Source organism: Salvelinus alpinus, chromosome 33 (genome assembly GCF_045679555.1).
Source record: "Salvelinus alpinus chromosome 33, SLU_Salpinus.1, whole genome shotgun sequence".
Taxonomy (NCBI): Eukaryota; Metazoa; Chordata; class Actinopteri; order Salmoniformes; family Salmonidae; genus Salvelinus; species Salvelinus alpinus.
The window spans coordinates 4,862,497-4,870,383 of record NC_092118.1 but is presented as its reverse complement, the minus strand read 5'-3'; positions in this window follow the sequence as shown (position 1 = coordinate 4,870,383).

Here is a 7,887-nt window from a genome sequence, read left to right as displayed (position 1 = left end):
ACAAAAGGTTAGTAAAGTATGTTAACATAAAGATAGGACAAAGATTTTTGGTACACATCATCTTTAATGTGTCTAGTATTGAAAAATCAATTTGCAATTACTCAACTTTGTTCAGTGTGGTCATAGAATGAGTAAACATGTTGACGGCAACAATAGTGACCGGCGGGATAACACAGTGCATCTAGGTATACACAGTTATATACACACATAGTTCTGGTTTTACGTAACTTTCTACTCTGTTCTTTCTTTTAGTTTCACTTTGAGTCAAGTTCTGGATATGTTGGATCTAGGTGACTGCCCAGACAAGGCATGCAACATTGCAGTTATCCCTCAAAATGAGAAAGATGCTGTTCTCAGTGACTGTGATAGCGATGGGTCAGATATGGACTATGAACAGGCCATTTGCCAGCCTGGCTATGAATGCATATGCTGAACCTATGCAAACAGATCATGACAGGAACAACGTTATCAGTGATGATGACCTACCCCCCCCATACACAACCTCCCCCACCCCCCTCCATTGTTGATAATGAAAAGCCAAGGGCCTCTACCCGCCAGAGGGTCCAGTCAGAAGAGCCAAGGGCCTCTACAAGCCATAGGGGTCAGCCAGAAGAGCCAAGGGAAAAGCTGCAGGTGGTCAAAAATAAAGATTGAGTGTTCAAATGATCGAAGAGTCCTGCCACCGATGTGATTCCAAAACACATAGTATACAACCCAAATATGCAAAAGTTTGGCACGAAACCACTGAGCCACAGAAGGAGATCTTTACTGGCTGCTACTGTTGAAGATCAGGCAAGATATGACAAAGCTTCTCACTGGCCAATCAACACGATGCACCGGTTCCAGAGATGTCGTCATTGTGACAAACGCACTACCTATGCATGTGAGAAATGCAAAGCGCCACTGCACATTGAGTGCTTCAAGATATACCATGGACAGTAGAAAAGGAGATAAGAGTGAATGAAAAAGGGCTGAAAAAGACAAAAGAAAAATAGAAAAGTCGATAAAGGGTGAGGAGAAGCAGTACATTGGACTCTAGGAAGAAAAGAAAAGTCGACAAAAAAGGCAATCAAAATGACTGAAATGTTTATGGAAAAGAGGATCAATTGATTCAAGACATATTGTATGACAGTAGGTCTGACTGATCACAGTTCAAAATAGTGATGCACAAACTAATCTTGCACTTGGTTCTGAAGCCTACCTCTATGATATACAGTCGTATGAAAAAGTTTGGGCACCCCTGACAATATCCAAGATTTCCATTTATAAATAATTGGGTGTTTGGATCAGCAATTTAATTTTGATCTATCAAATAACTGATGGACACAGTAATATTTCAGTAGTGAAATTAGGTTTATTGGATTAACAGAAAATGTGCAATATGCATCAAAACAAAATTAGACAGGTGCATAAATTTGGGCACCCCAATAGAAAAATCACAACAAATATTTGTTAGAGCCTCCTTTTGCTAAAATAACAGCCTCTAGATGCTTCCCATAGCCTCTAATGAGTGTCTGGATTCTGGATGAAGGTATTTTGGACCATTCCTCCTTACAAAACATCTCCAGTTCAGTTAGGTTTGATGGTTGCCGAGCATGGACAGCCCGCCTCAAATCATCCCACAGATTCTCAATGATATTCAGGGGACTGGGATGGCCATTCCAGAACATTGTACTTGTTCCTCTGCATAAATGCCCGGGTAGATTTTGAGCAGTGTTTTGGGTCGTTGTCTTGTTGAAATATCCAGCGCCGGCGTAACTTCAACTTTGTGACTGATTCTTCTACATTATTCCCAAGAATCTGCTGATATTGAGTGGAATCCATGCGACCCTCAACTTTAACAAGATTCCCAGTACCGGCACTGGCCACACAGCCCCACAGCATGATGGAACCCCCACCAAATTTTACTGTGGGTAGCAAGTGTTTTTCTTGGAACGCTGTGTTCTTTTGCCGCCATGCATAACGTCCCTTGTTATGACCAAATAACTCAATCTTTGTTTCATCAGTCCACAGCACCTTATTCCAAAATGAAGCTGGCTTGTCCAAATGTGCGTTTGCATACCTCAAGCGACTCTGTTTGTGGCGTGTGTGCAGAAAAGGCTTCTTCCGTATCACTCTCCCATACACCTCCTCCTTGTGCAAAGTGCGCTGAATTGTTGAACGATGCACAGTGACACCATCTGCAGCAAGATGATGTTGTAGGTCTTTGGAGGTGGTCTGTGGGCTGTTTTTGACCGTTCTCACCATCCTTCGCCTTTGCCTCTCCGATATTTTACTTGGCCTGCCATTTCTGGCCTTAACAAGAACTGTGCCTGTGGTCTTCCATTTCCTCACTATGTTCCTCACAGTGGACACTGACAGCTTAAATCTCTCCGATAGCTTTTTGTAGCCTTCCTCTAAACCATAATGTTGAACAATCTTTGTTTTCAGGTCATTTGAGAGTTGTTTTGAGGCCCCCATGTTGCCACTCTTCAGAGGAGAGTCAAAGAGAACAACAACTTGCAATTGGCCACCTTAAATACCTTTTCTCATGATTGGATGCACTTGTCTATGAAGTTCAAGGCTTAATGAGCTCACCAAACCAATTGTGTGTTCCAATTAATCAGTGCTAAGTAGTTACAGGTATTCAAATCAACAGAATGACAAGGGTGCCCACATTTTTGCATAGCCTATTTTTCACATCTGATTTAAATTCATACAACTTAATATTGCTACACTAAAAATGTTTGTCTGGACAATACCCCAGTGCTCAGCTTTTATTAGAAAATGAATGGCATGCCACTGTGATCATTTTCTGTGACGACAGAGTAAATTATTATGCAGCCTCAGAGGGGTGCCCAAACTTTTTCATACGACTGTATATATAAGCACTCAATGTGCAGTGGCACATATACAGTGGGGAGAACAAGTATTTGATACACTGCCGATTTTGCAGGTTTTCCTACTTACAAAGCATGTAGAGGTCTGTAATTTTTATCATAGGTACACTTAAACTGTGAGAGACGGAATCTAAAACAAAAATCCTGATTATCACATTGTATGATTTTTAAGTAATTAATTAGCATTTTATTGCATGACATAAGTATTTGATCACCTACCAACCAGTAAGAATTCCGGCTCTCACAGACCTGTTAGTTTTTCTTTAAGACGCCCTCCTGTTCTCCACTCATTACCTGTATTAACTGCACCTGTTTGAACTTGTTACCTGTATAAAAGACACCTGTCCACACACTCAATCAAACAGACTCCAACCTCTCCACAATGGCCAAGACCAGAGAGCTGTGTAAGGACATCAGGGATAAAATTGTAGACCTGCACAAGGCTGGGATGTGCTACAGGACAATAGGCAAGCAGCTTGGTGAGAAGGCAACAACTGTTGGCGCAATTATTAGAAAATGGAAGAAGTTCAAGATGACGGTCAATCACCCTCGGTCTGGGGCTCCATGCAAGATCTCACTTCGTGGGGCATCAATGATCATGAGGAAGGTGAGGGATCAGCCCAGAACTACATGGCAGGACCTGGTCAATGACCTGAAGAGAGCTGGGACCACAGTCTCAAAGAAAACCATTAGTAACACACTACGCCGTCATGGATTAAAATCCTGCAGCGCACATAAGGTCCCCCTGCTCAAGCCAGCGCATGTCCAGGCCCGTCTGAAGTTTGCCAATGACCATCTGGATGATCCAGAGGAGGAATGGGAGGAGGTCATGTGGTCTGATGAGACAAAAATAGAGCTTTTTGGTCTAAACTCCACTCGCCGTGTTTGGAGGAAGAAGAAGGATGAGTACAACCCCAAGAACACCATCCCAACCGTGAAGCACGGAGGTGGAAACATCATTCTTTGGGGATGCTTTTCTGCAAAGGGGACAGGACGACTGCACCGTATTGAGGGGAGGATGGATGGGGCCATGTATCGCGAGATCTTGGCCAACAACCTCCTTCCCTCAGTAAGAGCATTGAAGATGGGTCGTGGCTGGGTCTTCCAGCATGACAACGACACGAAGCACACAGCCATGGCAACTAAGGAGTGGCTCCGTAAGAAGCATCTCAAGGTCCTGGAGTGGCCTAGCCAGTCTCCAGACCTGAACCCAATAGAAAATCTTTGGAGGGAGCTGAACGTCCGTATTGCCCAGCGACAGCCCCGAAACCTGAAGGATCTGGAGAAGATCTGTAGGGAGGAGTGGGCCAAAATCCCTGCTGCAGTGTGTGCAAACCTAGTCAAGAACTACAGGAAACGTATGATCTCTGTAATTGCAAACAAAGGTTTCTGTACCAAATATTAAGTTCTGCTTTTCTGATGTATCAAATACTTATGTCATGCAATAAAATGCAAATTAATTACTTAAAAATCATACAATGTGATTTTCTGGATTTTTGTTTTAGATTCCGTCTCTCATAGTTGAAGTGTACCTATGATAAAAATTACAGACCTCTACATGCTTTGTAAGTAGGAAAACCTGCAAAATCGGCAGTGTATCAAATACTTGTTCTCCCCACTGTATATATATATATATATATACATAATTTTATTTTGTTCAGTGTAGGCCTCTACTTGAATGCATATTATACAGGCTACCTCTATCCTAAATGTTACCTTTATGTTCAGTGGGAATGAATCACACGACTGCTATACAGTTGTTAGTGAATGTTGCACTAAAATGTCACAATGACAATGTTACAATGAATATTGCACTAAAGTACAAGTTCAAATGTTACAATAAAGTTACAATATTAATGTAATGCGCCAAATTAAAAACAACAGAAATCCCATAATTTAAATTCCTCAAACATACAAGTATTTTACACCATTTTAAAGCTACACTTGTTGTAAATCCAGCCAAAGTGTCCGATTTCAAAAAGGTTTTACGACGAAAGCACACCAAACGATTATATTAGGTATGAGCCAAGTCACAGAAAAAGACAGTCATTTTTCCAGCCAAAGAGAGCAGTAACAAAAAGCAGAAATAGAGATAACATTAATCACTAACCTTTGATGATCTTCATCAGATGACACTCATAGGACTTCATGTTACGCAATACATGTATGTTTTGTTCAGTGAAGTTCATATTTATATAAAAAATCTAAGTTTAGGCGGGACGCTACTGTCTCACTTGGCAAAAAGCCTGAGAAAATGCAGAGCGCCATATTCAAATTAATTACTATGAAAATTACTATAAAATCAAACTTTCATTAAATCACACATGAAAGATACCAAATTAAAGCTACACTGGTTGTGAATCCAGCCAACATGTCAGAATTCAAATAGGCTTTTCGGCGAAAGCATACGATGCTATTTTATGAGGAGAGCACCATTGTAAACCAAGAGAGATAAGCATATTCCAACCCTGCAGGCACGACACAAAACGCAGAAATAAAAATATAATTCATGCCTTACCTTTGACGAGCTTCTGTTGTTGGCACTCCAATATGTCCCATAAACATCACAAATGGTCCTTTTGTTCGATTAATTCCGTCGATATATATCCAAAATGTCCATTTATTTGGCGCGTTTGATCCAGAAAAACACAGGTTCCAACTTGCTCAAACGTGACGACAAAATATCTCAAAGGTTAACTGTAAACTTTGCCAAAAAATTTCAAACTACTTTTGTAATACAACTTTAGGTATTTGTTAACGTTAATAATCAATAAAATTGAAGACGGGATGATCTGTGTTCAATACAGGATTAAAACCAACCGTAGCATGCCTTCTGCTCACGCACTTCGATCTCACAGGACACCTAGAGTGACTCGACTTCAAGATGGCCGTATTTCTTCATTACACAAAGGAATAACCTCAACCAATTTCTCTAGACTGTTGACATCCAGTGGAAGCCGTAGGAATGGCAAGCAAGTCGCTTAGAAATCTGGTATCCCAAAGAATAAACATTGAAAAGAGAGTGACCTCAAAAAAAAAATCTGAATGGTTTGTCCTCGGGGTTTTGCCTGCTAAATAAGTTGTTATACTCACAGACATGATTCAAACAGTTTTATAAACTTCAGAGTGTTTTCTATCCAAATCTACTAATAATATGCATATTTTATTTTCCGCGGATGAGTAGCTGGCAGTTTAATTTGGGCATGCTTTTCATCCAAACGTGAAAATGCTGCCCCCTACCCTAGAGAAGTTAAACAGGTCTACATTCACAAGGCCGCAGGGCAAACGGATTACAAGGATGTGTACTCCGAGCATACGCTGACCAACTGGCAAGTGTCTTCACTCACATTTTCAACCTCTCCCTGACTGAGTCTGTAATACCAACATGTTTCAAGCAGACCACCATAGTACCTGTGCCCAAGAACACTAAGGTAACCTGCCTAAATGACTACCGACCCGTAGCACTCACGTGTGTAGCCATGAAATGCTTTGAAAAGTTGGTCATGGCTCACATCAACACCATTATCTCAGAAACCCAAGACCCACTCCAATTTGCATACTGCACCATCAGATCCACAGAAGATGCAATGTCTATTGCACTCCATACCTCCCTTTCGCACCTGGACAAAAGGAACACCTAAAGTTGAAGTCAGAAGATTACATACACCTTAGCCAAATACATTTAAACTCAGTTTAACACAATTCCTGACATTTAATCCTAGTAAACATTACCTGTCTTAGGTCAGTTAGGATCACCACTTTATTTTAAAGAATGTGATATGTCAGAATAATAGTAGAGATAATTATTTATTTCAGCTTTTATTTCTTTCCTCCCTCTGCAGCTGGATCCTGGACTTCCTGACGGGCCGCCCCCAGGTGGTAAGGGTAGGTAACAACACATCCGCCATGCTTATCCTCAACACGGGGACCCCTCAGGGGTGCGAGCTCAGTCCTCTCCTGTACTCCCTGTTCACTCATGACTGTACGGCCAGGCATGACTCCAATACCATCATTAAGTTTGCTGATAACACAACAGTGTTTGATCACCGACAATGATGAGAAAGCCTATAAGGAGGAGGTCAGGGACCTGTCTGTGTGGTGCAAGGACAACAACCTCTCCCTCAACGTGATCAAAACAAAGGAGATGATTGTGGACTACAGGGAAAAAAAGACAGAGAACCTCCCCATTCTCATCAACAGGGCTGTAGTGGAGCAGGTTGAGAGCTTCAAATTCCTTGGTGTCCACATCACCAACAAACTAACATGGTCCAAGCACACCAAGACAGTTGCGAAGAGGGCACGACAAAGCCTATTCCCCCTCAGGTGACTGAAAAGATTTGGCATGGGTCCTCAGATCCTCAAAAGGTTTTACAGCTGCACCATCGAGAGCATCCTGCCTGGTATGGCAACTGCTCGGCCTCTGACCGCAAGGCACTACAGAGGGTAGTGCGTACAGCCCAATACATCACCGGGGCCAAGCTTCCTGCCATCAAGGACCTCTATACCAGGCGGTGTCAAAGGAAAGCCCTAAAAATTGTCAAAGACTCCAGCTACCCTAGTCATAGCCTGTTCTCTCTGCTACCGTACGGCAAGCGGTACCGGAGCACTAAGTCTAGGTCCAAGAGGCTTCTAAACAGATTCTACCCCCAAGCCATAAGACTCCTGAATAGCTAATCAAATGGCTACCCAGACTATTTGCATTGCCCCCCCCCTTCTACGCTGCCGCTACTCTCTGTTATTATCTATTAATAGACATTTTAATAACTCTACCTACATGTACATATTACCTCCATTACCTCAACACCGATGCCCCCGCACGTTGACTCTGTACCGGTACCCACTGTATATAGCCCTGCTTTTCTTATTTACTGCTGCTCTTTAATTATTTGTTATTCTTATCTCTTACTGTTTTTGTATTTTCTTAAAACTGCATTGTTGTTTAAGGGCTTGTTAGTAAGCATTTCACTGTAAGGTCTACACGTGTTGTATTCGGCACATGTGACAGATA